Here is a 19,049-nt window from a genome sequence, read left to right on the forward strand (position 1 = left end):
TGTGCCTGCGCCTGTGCAGGAAAATACACTGGGAGCCCATGAAGGGAGTCTCCTGTAACACTGTAACAACGCAACCCTTAAGTGGTGACATTTGAGGAATCTGAGGATGTCTGTGTGCTTAATACGGCTGAGGAGGCCATAGAGGTTCCATGAAAGAAGGCAGAATTCAGCCATTGGGTATGTGTGTAGGGTCAAGGTAGGACAAATGGGTCTGCCTCTCAAAATGCAGCAGAGAGTGTGAGGAATGTAAGAAAGCAGTCAGAACCAAAAAGCAAAAAACTTGTGAAGCAAAAACCCCAAAACTCTTGCAACAACACCTCACCACCCCACGCGTTAAACCCAGAAGCATATGTCACCTAATTCCCCAAAACAAAACATACAAAATGCATAACAGGGTATTCGAGGTGGACCTCATCCTATGTAGGTTTTATTGCCTGCAATCAAAGTGTGGCCCAGGCCGTGGGCAGTTGACGGAGATGAGCCATCAGCGGGCACCTTCACATCAGAAATTGTGCCACATCAGGGGGTCCAGGAGCCAGCCATCAGGTGTTCGGAACCAGCCAGGCTCGGTATCCAAAGATTCAGGGGAGCGCCCAAGCCACCCCTGTCCGTCCACCGGACTTAAAACATCAGAGGCTCTGGGAGAGAGCAGTATTCAGGGGCAGTGAGCCCCAACCCACCACAGTGGGGCCATGGGGCTTTAAGCACCGGCGGGACCTCTGCTTAGTCACCTACTCCCACGCCTCCACTGGGGTATCGATAAAATAGGAACAAAACCCATGAATGACCTTCAGCTGCACCAGGAAGAACAGCATGTATTGGAGAGACATCTCCCTGAGCTTCTGCTTGACAGCCTCGAAGGACTTACGCTGATTTTGTGTAGTCCTTGAAGATCATTATATGAGTAGATAGGAAGTGGAGTTTGCCATAAGAACATGATTGTTGATGAAGAATGCCTAGAGACTGAAAGTTCAGTATTTTGGCAATGGAGGGCGAGAAGGCACCCCTGGAGGGGGCTTCTGTGCCAAGGCTTGGTGTGCCTGTTCAACTACGAACCAAGGGGATTGAGTTCCCTCAGGAATCCAAGATTTGATCCAATTTTACACAAAGGTTTTAGGGTGGAGGGTTTCAAACCCCTCAGGGAATCACATAAATTGCAAGTTGCTGCATCTGGAGCAATTTTTGGGGTCCTCTGCTCTGGTTCCAAGATCGTGAGCAGTAGATAGTAGTGTGTTTTAATTGTCCCATGAAGTCCACTGAGTCATCCTCGAGAGTGGACATATGACCTTCCACCTCAGTAACTCTCCCTGCCAAATTGCAAAGATCTTGACAGAGAAGCACCATGCCAGGCTGAACTTGGCAAATCCTCGATTCTTGAGCCTCTCGGGAGGTCAAAATGGCATGTAGGATTTTGGTCATGTCTGTAGTGTGGGGGTATTGTGAATCCGGGCCCGCAGCAGCTTGCTGTTTGACTGAATCAGAAAAGTCCATTGTGAATTTATCGATCTTGGATTATGTCCCTGATGGTGGAGCTCTGACCTTTCTCATCGCTGTCACAAATAGGGGATGGTAGGGGCCAACTGTTTGGGAGAAGTTAAGGATTATGGTGGATCCCAGGAGGTTTTATTGCTTGAGCATAGCCCCGCAGAGGTGCCAGATAGGTGCTTATGGAGAGGAGTTCCAGCCATGTTGATACTCAACCCGCTTGCCCAGATATCCAGGGGAAGATTGAGCAACCAAGGTACAGGTCTGACAGCAAGGGGGGGGGGTTCCATGGGTCTTCAGCGACAGGGCTCTAAGTAGGGGACAGAGTGCCCCAGGGACCAGCATCCCCCACTAATGATCGCCGTCCACAAGTTCAAGGAGATTGTCCAAGGGCCTGCAGGAGAGGTTACCTGACCCCTTTGCCTCCAAGTTCTAAGGGAAGCAGCACAAGCAGTTGGGGGCCTAGAACACACAGAGATGTTTGGAGAGACTGGTCGGGCGCCAGCTTGGCCAGAGGGCCCAGAGGGTAAGGCCCTGTCCAAGGGCTGCAAGTGTCAGTTAGGGAGGCTGAAGTATACCCTGGTGCCTTAAACGCGGCAGGTAGGAGCCACTCACTGGCCCAAAAAGAGGATAAGGCCCAGTGAGAGACCATCTCGGCGCCAGGAGTCCGGCTGACTGGAACCACACCACAGCTGTTGACTTCTTCACTTGACCACTGGGCATGCCACAGGCACGTCCTTGACCGGGGGGAAAGAGAGAAAGGCACCGCAGCCGCACTGCAGTCAGCGGGTGAGCAGTGGTCACCTCTCTCAGCCACCAGGTGGTGCTGGGCAGATCCAGAGTAGTATCGGCCACATCAACCCCTAATTCAGAGGAGAGTCTCTAGGGGACTGGGGAGGAGGCAGCCCGTTAGTGCTAGCGGGCAGGTGCCATCTTGGAAATGCGGACCATCCCCCGAGCAGGCACAGTCACGGGGCGTAGAGTCCCCAGCAGAATGGTGGGCTCCCTAAGAGTCAAGGAACAGCTCACAGCAGGATAAATGGTCTCAGGTTGTCAAATTCAGTCGGATGGTGGAAGAGTTCCAAGGAGCGTCGTAAAGACACATCCACCATCTTGGCTGCTCCGGCTACGCCCCTATATTTAAATTTTTGGGCATAAAGTAGGTATCTTTTGGTTTTGTTTAAGGCTTGGGTATAAGGTTTCAAAGGAATACATTTACAGGATGGGAAGGAAAGGACAGAGTCAAGGATACTACGTGATATGGTGTGAGTGCAATCCAAGGAAAGAAAAGATGGCTGATAAGGGCCATTCTCTATTTTTCTGTACCCAGTATACACCCTATTGGATGGATGCGTTCCCTACTGCAAACATGTTCAGACACCTAGGTCGCTCTGTGAGCCCCAAAGGATAGCAAATGGATATTGTTGAAATGCAAGGGGGCATCGGATCATATTGCTTTGGCAGGCAAGATTGAGTGACTTTTGTCCTCCCTCCCAGGGCACAAACTCTCATTCATTGACAGGTGACCTAGGGCCTTAATTTGCTGATTATCCTGGGAATGCAACTGGCATCTGCATCCACTTTCTGCACCCACAGAGCACTTTGATAATCGAAAGAGGCTGCAGTTGCTTGCACAGCTGCTTCTGTAATACTGATCATGCTGGTGGTACATGTGCACCAGTATGATCGTAAGGCTGCATTCAATTATTTGCCTCAAGCACAGCCCTATGCAAATAAGGGAACACTTTGGTTCTGCACCTGCACCAATGTCTAGGTGGGGCGCAGAGGCAAAGGAGCTGTTCGGGGAAACACTGGCTGTGTGCCACAGAGAGGAGGTGCACACTCGACTCACACCCGAGGGGCAACCCTTACAAGCGGTACAGAAGTTACCAGGGACTATCCAGACATCCCCCTGCAGACAGGTGCAGTCTCTCACTGCACCCACCTGCAGAAGGATCTCCTTTCCCTTTGAAAGATAGGTTGTATTGCCACCTGCAAAGTGAAAGATGTATCAGCTGCTTTAAAAAGACAGTCCTCCTTGCACTAATGTGCTCCCCCTGGGGAAAGTGCAAGTTCACAGCTTTAATGAGAGCAGCACTTGTACTGTAATATGATGCACCCATATAAAGGTGTGGCACTGTCCAGGAGAGTGCACTCCATACATAATGCAGCCTAGAATCTATTTTTCCTGTTGTGATTGAAGGTAACGTACATTTAAATTGCAACCAGAAGTCCTAAGGTCATGACAGCTCTGCAGAAGGGGATTCCTACCTACTTTTTGTATCACCTGGCTGGCAAAAGCACATGCAGCTATTTTAAGAATTAAGAAATGTGAATTGAGGGAGGAAACAGGCAAGCAGTTTTCTGTGCAAGGTATCTTCGGCATTGATAGGATCTCCTATCGTAAATGCAAAATAGAAAAAGTGAAATGCTAAATTTCACCTGATCAATGAAAGGCATTCCTAAATTGACATGAAGAATCCCTCAAACATAGCAAATAATCCTAAATTAGGGGCCGTAAAGATGCATAGGAAGAGCTAAAACACCAGATCATTATTATGGTATTAGAATAAGAATTTACCTTTTCACCCAGATTATCAAAGAGGAGATCAAGGAAGACAGAGGCAAATACTTACTAGCTATGTAACCCTATCATCCCAAGCGAATGGTGATGGCACTCCAGTAGGAACACAAGCATATGTGCAGGCAGCTGTAGCTGTGCAGGAAGGACAAGCACAAGTAGATACGCAGGTGGGCGCAGATGTATGCACAGAAAGTGATGGTGCTTTGGTCAGTGGTGTACCAAGACCGAAGACACAACTAGTTGCAGACACTATGATGCCGCATTTATAACACCGACACCTTCCCACAAAAGTAACAATCAATCCAGAAAGACTCCTAGCCCCACAGTTACTCATGAGAAGCTTCAGACAAACAGCAGCGAGAAGGACTATGAGTAGAGTAAAGAACAATAGAGCTAGTCAAGTTCATGCTTTGTTAACCTTACAAAAGTACATAGGCGTGGGGGATGGAGGGATGGTCACCATCCACATCCCCTGGTTACCGTCAGATTCCCTTAATACAGCTAGACCATTTGCAAAGGTTAGAGGAGATCCCCAAATATTTGAGAAGAACTCTAGACATTTGTTGAATACTTCAGTCCCAAATGGGCCTATCCTAATAAGTGACTGTGGGTTATAATGTCCCTAGGCAGTAAGAGATTAACTAACAGAGAAAGCCATTGCCCAAAACTGTCTCCCAAGATCCTGACATATTAGTAATGTAGGACGTATTCTCAGTGCTGACCCACTTAAGATCTGCTTTTACCCTCAGGAGAAGCTTCCTCCCATGCCTCAATAATGTCTTTAACTTGAGTTCTGGAAAGAAATTTACCCTGTTACATCGGCATTATTATATCAAGGTACTCTCACCTTTAACTCAGGATTACTATACCCTCAGCTTGCCCATAAAAACTCTGAAATAATACATATTGCTTTGTACACTATCCAAGAGAAGTACATTTCCTTTCATCAGCAGTTTCTCCATTGTCCCTAATCCTACAGCAATTTTGTCATACCGCCAACTCCTACCTATTTCACCAGGTTGATGTATGCTTTTTTCCATCATAACTTATCCTGATAATAATTTTTTATGTGCCTTTACATTATAAGAAAGACAAGGCTTACCCACGAAAGCACAGAATCACACTCTGTTTTCTCCCAGATCTCAAGCAGAACTTATTATGTGAGGAACCCACTGGGCGCCTCATTTATTGGGCCTCTGAAAATGTGATTTGTAGTGTTTACACAGTGAATTCGTCATTTACATTACATTTGCATTATTTAGGTAACAACATTTTAGCTGGAAAAAAGACACCTGTGTCTTCAGACTTCATTGGGACTATCCTCAAAGCGCCCTGTTGTACTACTCTGTCCATGATGTGCACCCTTCTGGAAAGGTTGGTTAATATCCACAATGGATTTTAGATTATACTGACATTATCACAACAAGAGGTTAACAGTGACATGGCTGAGTCTTTCCCTTGGTCCAAGGAAGTTGAAAATACTTCAATCTTTATGAAACCTCTGCGTTAGGGTTTTGCAATTATTCAAAGACTTTCATATTGTAATTAGGAGTGGGCAGAACTCGTAGTTTCACTCTGCCTAATTTCACACAGTTACATAAAAACTCAAAGAGATTCCTCGGAGTCCCTCCCGGGGGTGGAAAACATGCGCATCGTGCTGCTCATGCCGCAATTTAGTGCCAGTAGCGCGGGCAGCACTAAAAAAGCAACATGAACAGCACCATGCAGTGAGCAAGAGCACGCAGCCATTTGAGTTGATTTTGCAGCCGCTCAAGGAGAAAATCTACTCGAGTGGCAGCAAATCTACTTGAGAAGCAGCCCTCTGAGCACAATCCTCTGCGACCGCCTGCATTAGAAAATCACGCTAAGTGGCGCCAAATCTCACTCGCGCTCGCCAGCTCGCATTTCTGGAGCCTCGCTGGAAAAAAAATTGCCATGTGGATTTGCCTGGGATTGCATGCTATAAGAGTAACGCGGAGTCGCAAAATTTCTCCAATTCTGTGGGCAGAATAAAACATTCCGCCCTTTCCCTAGCTGTAATGCCATGAGACCAAGGTTTTGCCCTCGGGGTAATATTGCACCAACATGGTGACTAAAAGTAACCTATTGATTACAACTCTTTTACTTTGGCCATGTTACTTTTGGTTTGCCACACGCATCTGTTGTGCTACTGGACTATGGAAACGCAACACCCCTGAATGTCGTCAATACTGTTAAAGTCCGAAATTTTGATTTTATCTGCTTCAAAAAATCCCCCATTTTCAATCCGACCAGACTGTTTCTTGCTGCCCAACATGAGGGACCTTGTGAATGTTTAGTCGCCACTGCCTATTTCACAAAGCCACAGCTTGACCACAGAATTACACCAATAATGAACTGCGACATTATGTTTTATGTTGCCATGTACTGTCTGATACATTAGATCCCCCTCCTCGAGCCAATAATGGCCCCCTGGGCCACATCACTTGGGTTTTAGGTGGGCACCAGGAAACAGAAAGTGGGGTCTGACCTTACACTCTACCCTTGAGGGGAGACACCCGCTCCAGCATCAGACGCTTCCCAGAGCCTCGTCACAGTAGTAGCTTCGGATGGGTGAGGTGTGTGGTACAGCAGCGTTATCTCCCCGGGACTCCTTTGCAAAGACCAGTGGCGACTCTTGCCTCCCTGGCTCATCGTAAATTAGCCACAGGCTGTGTGCCTTTTTTCGCAGCTTTGCTTATACTTTGCTTGGACTGTAATTTTACGGTCGTTTTGAAAACAACGCATACTCTGTATGTTTTCTGACTTTAATTGTGGCACTAAACGGCTTGGCACGCTGCGTCATGTGTCAATACCTACCCAAAGGCAAAACTTGTTGACACAACATTACTAAATAGGGGATACATTAGGAGATGTTTTTATGCTTACAGTTCCGAAGTTTTGATGATCACCAAAACAGCAACATGTTGACATACCCTGGACAAACGGAGGAGATAAAATAAATGAGCTCTTCATGTTTACACTTTCTACATTTAGAAGGTCATTTATAAACCCCTCTGCAATAGATGGCAACTCAAGTGAACATATTTGCAATGTGGTTGAATACATTTGCTGTGAATTGTTAAACAACATAAATATGCAAATATGGTGAGATTATAAACTTTTGGGGCCAAGGTTTTGTTTAAATTGGCCCATTTAAAAAACTTTCTGCATCTCTGGTAGCAAAGGGTGCTGCATCAAACATTCTATTTCCACATAATACTAAGGGCCTCATCTACAAGAAAATAATGCAGTGCGCAAGCTATTTTGCTGGGCCATGCTGCAACATTTTCAAAGTACAGGAATGCGTTGTTTTAACAACAATAAGACGCAGTCCTGGTTTTTTTTCCTTGCGCTGGTGCACTGTTGGCTAACATGCGCCAGCGCACGCACGCAGCCTTGCACCATTTTGCAAGGGTGCCTTTGCTTCAGGGATGGTTGTTTTTGTGCAGGAAGGTAAACCTTCCTGCTCAAAAACAATCACTAATGTCATCTTCGCCTTTCTATGGAAAGAGAAAAAAAAAAGAGGAGAAATTAAAGTATTTCTCCTCGGTGCACCATCCTATGCCACCTCTTGGGAGGCATAGGATTCTGATGCATTCACAGTTTTACAAAATGTTGTAAAGCTGGGAATGCTTTAAGTTCCATGGATGTTGGATGGGACTGCCCACAGCAACACCCATGGAATGCCCTTTACAGAGGTGTACTGTGTGAAAGGGGCCCATTATTACAAGGCCATGAAAAGTCACGCAGGGTGACTTTAAGAGGCCTTGTAAATACCAGCATGCCCATTGCGCCGCTGATACGTCAAAAAAAGTGATGCACCGGCTGCGCAATAGACTTGTTAATAAGCCCCCAAGTATCTAGGAATTACTTGGAGCTTCACAGCACTACTCTTGATCTCCATTTTTTTTACCCCATTGCCACTAATGAGAGCTGACCAAGCAGAGGGAACACATCCTTTCCTCCATGTTATGCCCAAAGCGTCTTGATTGTCATACTCAAGGTTTTACCACTTTAGACATTTCATTCTACTGTTTTACGCTAATGGCAGAGTTAGTTTGAAAATGGTGTGAAAGGAATGAACAGCAATGATTTTAATGTATTGTAACTTTATTTTATAGTGCTTACTATCCCTGATGAGGCACTGAAGTCATTACGGCGAGTAGAAGATTACTCCGGAAAACAAGGCTAATGGGTAGTCTAATCATTATTGGTTATTGGGATTATCTTGGGCCCGATTCACAGAACTAATTTAAGACAAAATCCTAAACTTACTACCATTTTGGAATTCACAGAAGGCACTCATTTTGGTATTCACAGAAGGCCCTTACTCATTTCGGTATTCACATAAGTTAGGAGTCCTAACTTTAGGACTCCTAAATGCCTTCTGTGAATACCGAAAGTCTTAAAATTAGGATTTTTCTCAGTTTAGTAGTAGTATAGTTAGGACTCCTAACTTTAGGACTCCTAAATGCCTTCTGTGAATACTGAAAGTTTTAAAATTAGGATTTTTCTCAATTTAGTAGTAGTAAAGTTAGGACTCCTAACTTTAGGACTCCTAAATGCCTTCTGTGAATACCGAAAGCCTTAAAATTAGGATTTTTCTCAGTTTAGTAGTGGTATAGTTAGGACTCCTAACTTTAGGACTCCTAAACTGAGAAAAATCCTAATTTTAAGACTTTTGGTATTCACAGAAGGCATTTAGGAGTCCTAAAGTTAGGACTCCTAACTTCTGTGAATACCGAAGTGAGTAAGTGTCTTCTTTGAATACCAAAATGAGTAAGTGCCTTCTGTGAATACGAAAATTGAAGTAAGTTTAGGATTTTGTCTTAAGTTAGTTCTGTGAATCGGGCCCCTTGAGTTTGCAGGGAGGAAAGGTGTCACTGTAGTAGAACAAATTAGTAAGAGTTAGATGTGATCATTAGTGTGGTTTTGTGGGTTCATGCAAATGATTCGGGAGATAAAAAGATACACTAGAGGAGATTTGGTAACATCAGCTTGGACAGGAATGGTTTCAGAGAAAAAGAGATTATGATCTCTGACATGAGTTGTGGGAAATTTGGAGAAATACAGTAATAGAGGTTAAGGCAGACATGCATCTGACTTGTGAGTGTGCTGTACTAAGAGAGAGGAGCCATGCAGAGGATGGAAAGTAAGGGGAGGGCCAATCAAAAGAAATTAAGAAGAGGCAGCTTTATAAGTTTTAAGTCAGGATCAAATTAGCTATAAATTAGTTTCCAGGAAAACACACTTTGATAAAGAGATAGTTGCTAAATAGGCATGTCATCCAGTATTTTCACCAATTAAGCTCAAGTACACTTAATTAACTTTATTGTTTTAATTATGAGCAGTGGAGGTTAGATGTGGTTGAGTGGTTAAATTACCATCTGTGTAACCACTTGTAATCCTGGCCCAAGTTTTGATATTTGATACAAAATTGTGATTTTGTTGTAACATTCCATCATCAGTTGCCCTTAAGCCAGTTTCTGGCAATCTTTTGCGGGGGGCTGCACATAGTGAATATTTGTGAATGTTCACAGTGGTGTACAAAGTTCCTTCAACCCATAACATTGGATCTAGGTGTCCACTTTGCATTCCACTTTTTGAGGAAGGCTCTTAAACACGTAAATGAAGGAAAGCTGTCACTTTATTGTCAGGAACCTGAAGGAGATAATGGAGGATGGGGTTGTTAGGGGGGAAAAAGAATCTGCACTGGGCCCAGTTATATTTTATTTAATGTTAGAAATGTTGTCTGAAAAGGAGTTTCCCTCCTGAAAGAGAAAAGCTGGTCTGTTTCTAGTGTATGCAATTTAGCACACACATCTGCAAAAGGCACCTTGCACACAAACAGTTGTGCCATCCTGAGTCAATCCTAAGTGAGACTTTCCAAATCCCTGCCCTTGAAGATCTGGCAAAGGAACTCAAGGTCAACATGGGTCATATTCCCCTTCATGTTTTCAGCAACCCCAGAAGTGGTACTGAAAAAGTGAACCTTTAGGCCCTAACAAATATAGCATAGAGGGCCTCTCTTATCAACCAAACATGTTGATCTAGTTAGTGAACCTTGCAATCTATGGCCACAAATTAATGAATACCTTCACCGCGTCAGTAATATTGTTGTATCTCATAAAATATTATGCCCTCTTGGTTCAGTCTGCAACTCAAGACCTATGGTTAAAAGTTCTCGGAGTTTCAGATTTCTACATCAAGCAAGATCCAGCGTCCAATCAACCTCTTTCAGAAGCAGTTCTGCATTATACAAAGTAGGTTAAAAAGAAGGACCTGGATTTTCATATCTGCACACAGTAGGACGTAAACCCCTGACTTATAAAAACGTAGATGTTACAAGAATGTTGAGCAAATGCAAATTATTCTGTCATACGTGTTACATTTTAACTTAATAGTGCAATAATGCACTCTATTATATGTGATGTGAAGTCTCATGTCTTTTAATAAATTGCCATACTCCACATCTGCAGCTTGTCTCATAATTTGTGTCAACTCAGCATACTGAAAATGTAACCATACGTTGACATTTCTAATACTCTCTAATGACTTTCCAGTTTCTTCATAAAGCAGTTTCTTAAAAACCGGTTGACCTTTGACAGGAGTCAACTGTAGAAGGTCACCAAAACCTATGACATATTTACCACCAAAAAGAACATCATTGTCAGTTCTGAGTACCCCTTGCATCCTCAGATAAATGAAGGCTAGCATTAGGTTAGTAAAAGTTGGTTTTACTAATTTGAACCTTTTGACACTTTTTTTGAAAGTCAAGAACCCAGTTTGTCTAAACATCTCATTCTCTTCAAAATGAGAATAAAGAACTTTCTTTATAACAAAAAGGCCTTCTCTATTAAAGTCTCAAAAAGCTATTTTTGCATTTGCGATGCTTTTCTCATTTTCACTGTGTTCATGCTCCTCATAATATTACATTCTACTCTACTACGGAAGAAGATCTGATGGAGTTCTTTGAATTTCTTCTTCTTAAATATGACTTGCTGCTCCATTCCTTTTCTGGCATTATGCTATTTTGAAAAAGAATAGGATTTTTTCTGAGATTTTGATAGGTGTTCATCATTACTCACACCTGCCGAAAAAACTTTACATTATGTTATTCAGTATTCTAGAAAAGACTAAGGGGTTCATTTATGGGAAAGTCACGCAGTGCAACGCAGCAAGTCAACTTGCTGCGCTGCATGACCGGGAAAGGGCAGGAATGTGCAGTATTTATGGCAATACGGCACATTCCTGTCCTCTTCCTTGTGCTAGCTCCATTTTGGCAGCCTAGAGCCAGCACAGGCACCCTTGCACCATGGTGCAAGGGTGTCTGCGGTGCATGCAAGTTTTGTGTTTGTGCAGGAAGGGACACCTTCTTGCACAAAAACAATCCTGGATGGTACATTCCGCTTTCTAAGTGTGCTGCAGAATGGTGTCCCTAGGGCAAATGAAGACTCTGAGAGGAGGGCCCACAAACCCCCTCCCCTTTTTATGGCAACTGGCCCCAGGGAGTGGAGCCACATGCCCCCTCACCTACTATTATTCTTTGACCCCAGGGTTAGGGTCCTCAGGTTTCATTTGGGATTGGATAGGGGTCCATGTACCCCTTGCCCTAATATAAATATGTTTGGTTCCGTAGATGGGGTCCCCAGGGCCTCATAGGGTTTGAGAAGGGGGGCCTATAATTAGACTTTGGCCCCAGGAATGGGGTCCCCAATATGTGCACCCCCTCCTCTATAGTTACTGTATGCTCCCAAGGGATGAGGTCCCAGTGGTCCTGTGGCCAACCCCTCACAGCTGATGGTGGCAGGGGGGTTATCAGTTATGCACCGCTTTCATATTACTGTAAGTCATGCTTATAACTCACTTATACTTACGCACCACCTTTCAATTAATATTACTCACGCACTTCCGCACTCACTCTTGACACCTTATTCTCAACACTATATTAACAATACCTCGTTCCATCTCAATGCACAAGCTATACCTTTGGTTATTACCTAAGTTATAGGATGTGCCAATCTAATTTTTAAAGACCATTTAACCTGGACAATCACTATGTGAAGTTGTTTCAATCTACATTTTAAAGACCTTTTAATATACTTGATGTTTTAATGAATATGGAGAAGGATGCTAAACTCATTTTCCTCATGGATTTTTATATATGATTTTGTATTTCAAATGTTTTTATTTGTTCCTGTATTTTATGGTGTAATGCCGAAATAAAGATTTCATTACATAATGTATACTGTGACATAGTGAAGTGGAGTAAACTGGAATGAGGTATACTGGGTGTTAGATTTGGCTTTTCCAGCGGGTTTATCTCAGACTTTTTGCTTTTTGGCCTTCTGTTTTGGACCCTGTTTTTGTTGGTTTTATGACTCTGGGCACTTTACCACTGCTGACCAGTGCTAAATTGCATATGCATTCCCTGTAAATTTTGTTTATGGATTGGTGATTCCATGATTGGTGTTAACTGGTAAGTCCCTAGTACAGTGCACTGTGTGTACCCAGGGCCTGTAAATCAAATGCTGCTAGTGGGCCTGAAGCACTGATTGTGCCACCCACATGAGCAGCCTGTAAATGTAACTCAGACCTGCCACTGCAGTGTCTGTGTGCAGTTTGGTACTGCCTTGGCAACCTGTAAAGTGCACCCAGTTGCCCGGCCCTAAACTTCCATTTTCTTACATATGAGTCACAAGGTACCCCTGTGGGCAGGGTGTACTGTATATGAAAGGTAGGACATGTACTGAGTTGTGTGGCATGTCCTAATAGTGTAATACAGTGTATTTCGTTTTTCACTATTGAAAGGCTATCTGTCCCATAGGATAGAATGGGAGTTTATTTATAACATCTTATGAATATAACTTCCCATTAGGACAAGATGGAAAGATGGAGTTTAGTATGCCTGAACTTAGAATATAAAAAGGAATCTTTTAGGAAAGATGATTTGTATATTGTGTGCTTGATAATACCACTTTTAGAAAGTGGCTATTTTCTTGCTCAGCCACCCGTGTGCCTCTACTGGTTTGTGGATTGACTGTCTGGCTTTGGAGTGACAGAGACTGGGGATGTGCATTCTCTCAGACAGCCACCGGGGGAAGGGGTTGATGTGTGCCTTGCCTTTCCTGACTGAGTCAGGGCTGGTCTGAATAGACCTGGGCTGCATTCAGAGTTGGGGGAGGAGATTCCTTTCACACCTGAATGGGCCTGGTCTGCCTGGGACAATGCTGTCTCCACCTCCTGCCGGGCAGCTGCACTAGAGAAAACACAACTGGTTTTGACTGAGCACAGGGCTTCCCTACAACTAGAGAACAAACAAAATTGCTTTATAAATATTGGGCCCAGACCCCTGAACTTTAGATCTTTCCGGGAATCAAGAGGAACCTTTTTGTCACGGAAGAAGAAGTAAGGAAGGGAGAAAGGACTTTGCTGTGTGGTGTGTCCCCTGCTTGAAGAAGATCCCCATGGATTTGAAAGAAGAGCTTGCCTCCTGTTCTGAAGTTTCAGGGACACAAAGGGACAGATTTACAAGGAACTGACGCATCTACATAGATGCGTCAGATTTCCTTGCACCAGCGCCAAATGTCCTTGTGCCACCTTGGATGCGCTGTATTTACAATACAGTGCTCCATGGCGTAAGGATTAACAGATGCGTCAGAAATTCTGATGCATCTGTTGGCCCCAAAGTGACGCTTTGCTGGAGCTGCTCATGAAAGAGAGGCAACTCCAGCAATACGCCACAACAGATAGGTGATTCCCATTCAAAAAGCCCTGCGTCATTACTTACGCCTGGTCTGAGCAGGCATAGGGATTTTGACACAGTGAAGGCATAGAGTGACACAGTGAAATGTTGTACATTTTACTGCATCAGTTCTACTTTTTTTTGCGTGGGAATGCCCACCCTGCATACATTATACCTGACACAGGTATAATGTGACGTAGGTCTTTACAACTTGACGCATCTCCCTAGATGCGTCACATTGTAAATTGGCCGCACTGTTTGTGCCGCCGTTGCGTCAAAAAGAATGTTGCAAAGGCTGGGTGAGGAGGTGCAAGGGGCTTGTAAATCTGCCCCAAAGACTTTACCACCAGCTCCCCTGAACTTCCTTGCTGGGAGTCCGGGCCTGCTAAGAGGTGCCTGCTTCTGTTTGGACCTCTGGAGGTTGTTTGCAACTGGGAGCTGGAAAACGAATGCAACTTCGAAAAGCGCAACGCATCCGCCCCTGTTTCCGACGCACTGCCAAAGAAACCATTGCAGCCACGGCTAGAGAAATCACTGCATGCCCAGATCACCGCACTGATCCTGACGCAGGCCCTGCTGTGCTACTGCAAGAACCAACGCATCGTCAGACGGCGACTGGAGAGAGCAATGCCGTGTTGTTGCCACCGTTGCATCGAGAACCCACACATCCCCGATCGTCACTCATCGCATCTGGCACTCACGCCGGCAAGAACACTGAGTTTGCAGTAAGAAAACAATGCATCACCTCCCCGCACAGTAAGAAACCAACACATCACCTCCCCGCACAGTAAGGAACCAACGCATCACCGCCCCTGCGTGGCAGTAAGGCACCGGCGCATCACCTCCCCTGAAGTAAGGAACCGACGCATCACCTTCCCCGGGCGTAAGGAACCAATGCATCACCGTCCCTGCGACAGTTTTTGTTTGTGTGCGTGACGCATCCAAGGTACTTTGTGTGAAAAGGGTTGCATCTGCAATTAGCTGTGAACAGAACAATGTTTACCTTTTAAATAGTCATAACTTGATAACTGTATTGTGGATTTTTTGTTGTTTTGGTCTTGTTTGTTTCAGATAAAGATTACTTATTTTTCTAAACTGGTGAGGTGTCCATTTGTAGGGTTTTCACTGTATTACTGTATGTGTTCACAAAGGGTTTACACACTGCCTCTGAGACAAGCCTGTCTGCTCATGCCAAGCTACCAAGGGGGGTGAGCAGGGGTTATTATAGAAGTGAATCCCCCTTACCCTGACTAGGAAGAAGTGTCCCTACTTGGACAAAGGTGCAAACCCTTGTCAACTAGAGAACCCCATTTCTAACACTGGGGTACTGTACAGAGGTGTGTCAGGGAGTGGCATACAGGGAACTCGTAAACAATTGAGTGGCATTTGATGGAGCGGCATAGAGTGTACTGGTGTACAGTGCACTGGTATGCAATGGGATAGCATAAAGGGGATTATAATAAAGTGGAGTGACATCCTGTAAATACTGTACCCTTTATCACCGTATACTGTAGTGGAATGGAGCACTGTGGTATCCACTGGGGTGTTGTATAGGCCTATATTGGAATAACATGTTCTGAAATAGCTTACAGTGAACTGCAAGAAAACAAAGGTTAAAGTAGCTTATACATCGGTGTGGTGAAAAGATTTGTTTTTGTTTTAAAAAACCCTTAGAAATTCACAGAAAAAAGAAAGGTTAAAGTGATGTTATAGTTAGTTGAATACGCCAGTGACAACATTGATGTTTTGCACTCATAAAACCACAAAAATTCACTAGTAGCAGAGCTAAATATAACTTGCGCCCCCACCATGTACTACTTATGAATCATCATATCACATCATTCATGACATGCTCTATGATATCATTTATGACATCTCAAATAACTAGTTTGGCATTAGGGCCCTGACATTAAGTACGCGATAGCTCAGAGAGATCTGAAGTATCATTCATGCCATCACAGATACAACTCCATTGGGTTTAGGAAGCATGGGTTAAGTGCAACATTGACCCCTTAACATACACCTCACAGGTAGCCTTGTTCACATTAACCGTCAACCAGAGATAGATGGGAAACCCTCAATGCACACGGTGTTCAATCTGTATAGAGCTGTTCAGAGAAAGCCATGTGCCTCAAGATACTCATCTGTTCAAAAACGAAGGCCCTACTATGAAAGCTTTTATCCATATCAAACCCCTCACGGTCACTAGAACGCACATTGCGAAATAAAGTTGATATGAGTAGAAAAATTATGAAATATAAAAACAAATTAAAAAATGTAAAATATTACATTTTTTCAAATGTCAAAATTTTTGGGGTAGCGAATATTTTAATGTAAATTGTGTGAAAAGTTTTCTTTAAAGGCTTGAAAAATTAACAATATATATAAAACATTTTTTACATTTTTTAATTTTATTTAAGAATATTAATTATTTTTATTTGTTGTGAGAGGCCATTTTTCAGATTTATATTTATAATTATTTGTATAAATATAATAGTTGATACTTTTTTATTAATTTTATTTCTAAAAAAATGTGTGAGTAATTAAAATTCAATTTTATTAAATTATAAATTTTAGAAAAGAAGTTTCAATAATCAAGATATACATACATTTTATATTCTAAAATTAATATATTTTTCCTACATTTTGAAATTTATTTTGAACTATTTTTTTAATAATAAATTATTTTGAGTTAAAAAAAATAAACATTTTGGAGGTGATTAGGAAGGTCGGGCGGACATCCCCACGGTGTTGGGACCGGCTGCCAGACATGCGGCTGTCCCGCACTGCAAATTTGGATGCAACCCCCACCCTGGCGGTCGCATTACGCAGTTTAACATTGCGGCCAAATTGCCATGTTGTGCATTTCCATGCACAACGTGGCAGGCACCGCGTGGTGCCTACCACCTTGTGCATGGAAATGGATTGGGGTACCATGGGTACCCTCCAAGTGCAACCCCACCCATTCGGGGGCCCATACCGGGCCCCCAAAGCAAATCCCTGCCAGCCTTTACATGGCCTTAAAAGCCACACATTCTGATATGGATGGCGGTGCCTACCATATTGTGGCCCAAGTCCACCTGGCCGGCAATCGGAACGATTGCCGACCAGCAGAAAAGCAGCAGACACACTTTGCTTCCACCGCAATACCCCCCGCCATTATAATATGGCGGGGGTAAATCAGGTCACGTTGGCGGGTGGATTGCCACCGCCGGGCCGGGGGCGGCGATCTGCCCACCATCGTAATCAGCCCCTTTGTATTTTATTATCCAGCCCTTTCCTTGAGTTTTGTTGATTTTGGAGTTGGAATAGTAAATTATTATGATTTATTATCCAGCACTTTCCATGAGTTTAATTAGTTTGGAGTTGGAAAGGGAATAGTAAATTATTATGATTTATTATCCAGCACTTTCCTTGAGTTTGGTTGGTTCGGGAGTTGGAAGAGTAATTTATTTTGTTGTATTATCCAGCACTTTCCCTAAGTTTTGATTGTTTGAGAGTTGGAATAGTATTTTTTTTGTTTTATTAGTCAGCACTTTCACTCAGTTTAGTCTGTTTTGTAGTTTGAATAGTAAATTATTATGGTTTATTATCTTGCACTTTCCCTGAGTATAGTTTTTTTTTTTTCTTTTAGTTCCTCATCTCACCACTGACGAATGCAACTTTTCTCCTGTGGCACAATCTTATCCTGGGTGACCCGGGCCGGAGTTCTTGCTATAGCCTGGGGCCAACCTGGCCTGCCTTTTTATACCAAGGCATGGTGTTAATCATTGGACCATGTATTACTACAACCTCATTGCAGTTCGCCATTCAAAAAAAGGTTCCCAAATAGTGCTATTCCTTCTGTGGATTAAAAGTGTTTCTAAGCGTGCAATTCTCAGTGTGGCTCTCAACCAGTTGTCATATGACGGGGGGGTTAGGATCCTTCCACATCTTACAAACTTCTCTACGAGCGATCAAAATGAAACAAAAAAATAATGCGATGTGTGATTCTCCAAATTCAGCAATAAGTTCTACTTCCAGCCCAAACTTGACTCTAGCTATGTTCAAACAGAGTTTTGATTTGAAAATACTCTCTATAGCCCGTTCCACTCTACTCCAAAAGGGGCCTATTATCAAGCATTCATAAAATATATGGATATCATCCGCTTCTATCAGCCCACATCTTGGACAGGAAGGGGGTGGATTTATAAACCTCACAAGTTTTTTGGTGTGTAATATCATCTATTTAGAGTAAAAAAATGATTCTTTTTTAGAGATACAGTTCTCACATGTTTATATAGTATTTTTAAAGAATAGTCATATAGAATAGCTGAGTCTACCTCAAGTTTCGTTGAGTTCCATACCCTATTTGGTGCAGGAGAGTGCATTTCCTCTACTTCCAGCATCTTCCTATACCAGAACCCAACTTCTCTCTTCCTGGGCCCTGGAAATAAAAGTGCACTCTCAATTTCCCAGTTTCCTCCGATGTTCTCTTCTTCGGCCTTAAACCAAGAGCAAAGTTGGATGTATTTAAACTTAGAGAGGGAGTCCCCAATCCTGGACTTCAGTACCTCCCACGGGAGAACTCCATCCGAAGTTATCAGATCTGACCAGATATTTATTCCTGCTCTCCTAATAGGGAGGGACAAACTGTCCCTTAAACATAGAGGTTGGCCTGGGGATTCCCAAATTGGGGCTAACTCAGATTAATACTTAATCCCCCATCTCTCTTTAGCTTTGATCCAAACTCTAAGGGCAGATTTTAATACCTTTAAACGTACTTTTTTTGTAAAATTTGACCGCGGCAAATTTGTACAAGAACCCAAACTCTCCGCCCTCTAGATCTACCATTAAGTTCAAGATTCTCCCCCAATTAGAATCATCAGGGCATGACAGTAAGCACCTGAAATTTTTTAGCTGGAAGGATAAAGCATACCAATTTATGTCTGGGAGTGCAAGCCCGCCTTTTAATAGTCTTCTTTTTAACTTTTTCCATGATAACCTGGATTTTGTTCTCGCCCATATAAAGCTACCAATCTTCCCCTGAATGTTTGCTAGTGTTTTATCAGAAAATGAAAGGGGGATTGAATTAAACAAATAGGTCAACTTAGGCAAAATAACCATTTTGACCAAATTAACTCTACCATAAATTGTGAGGGGAAGGTTCTGCCATCTAGAAAAAAGCTGATCAATATCCTTACTTACTTTCTTAATATTGAGTTGAACTAAATT

The sequence above is a fragment of the Triturus cristatus genome, chromosome 8 (assembly GCF_964204655.1).
Source record: "Triturus cristatus chromosome 8, aTriCri1.1, whole genome shotgun sequence".
NCBI lineage: Eukaryota > Metazoa > Chordata > Amphibia > Caudata > Salamandridae > Triturus > Triturus cristatus.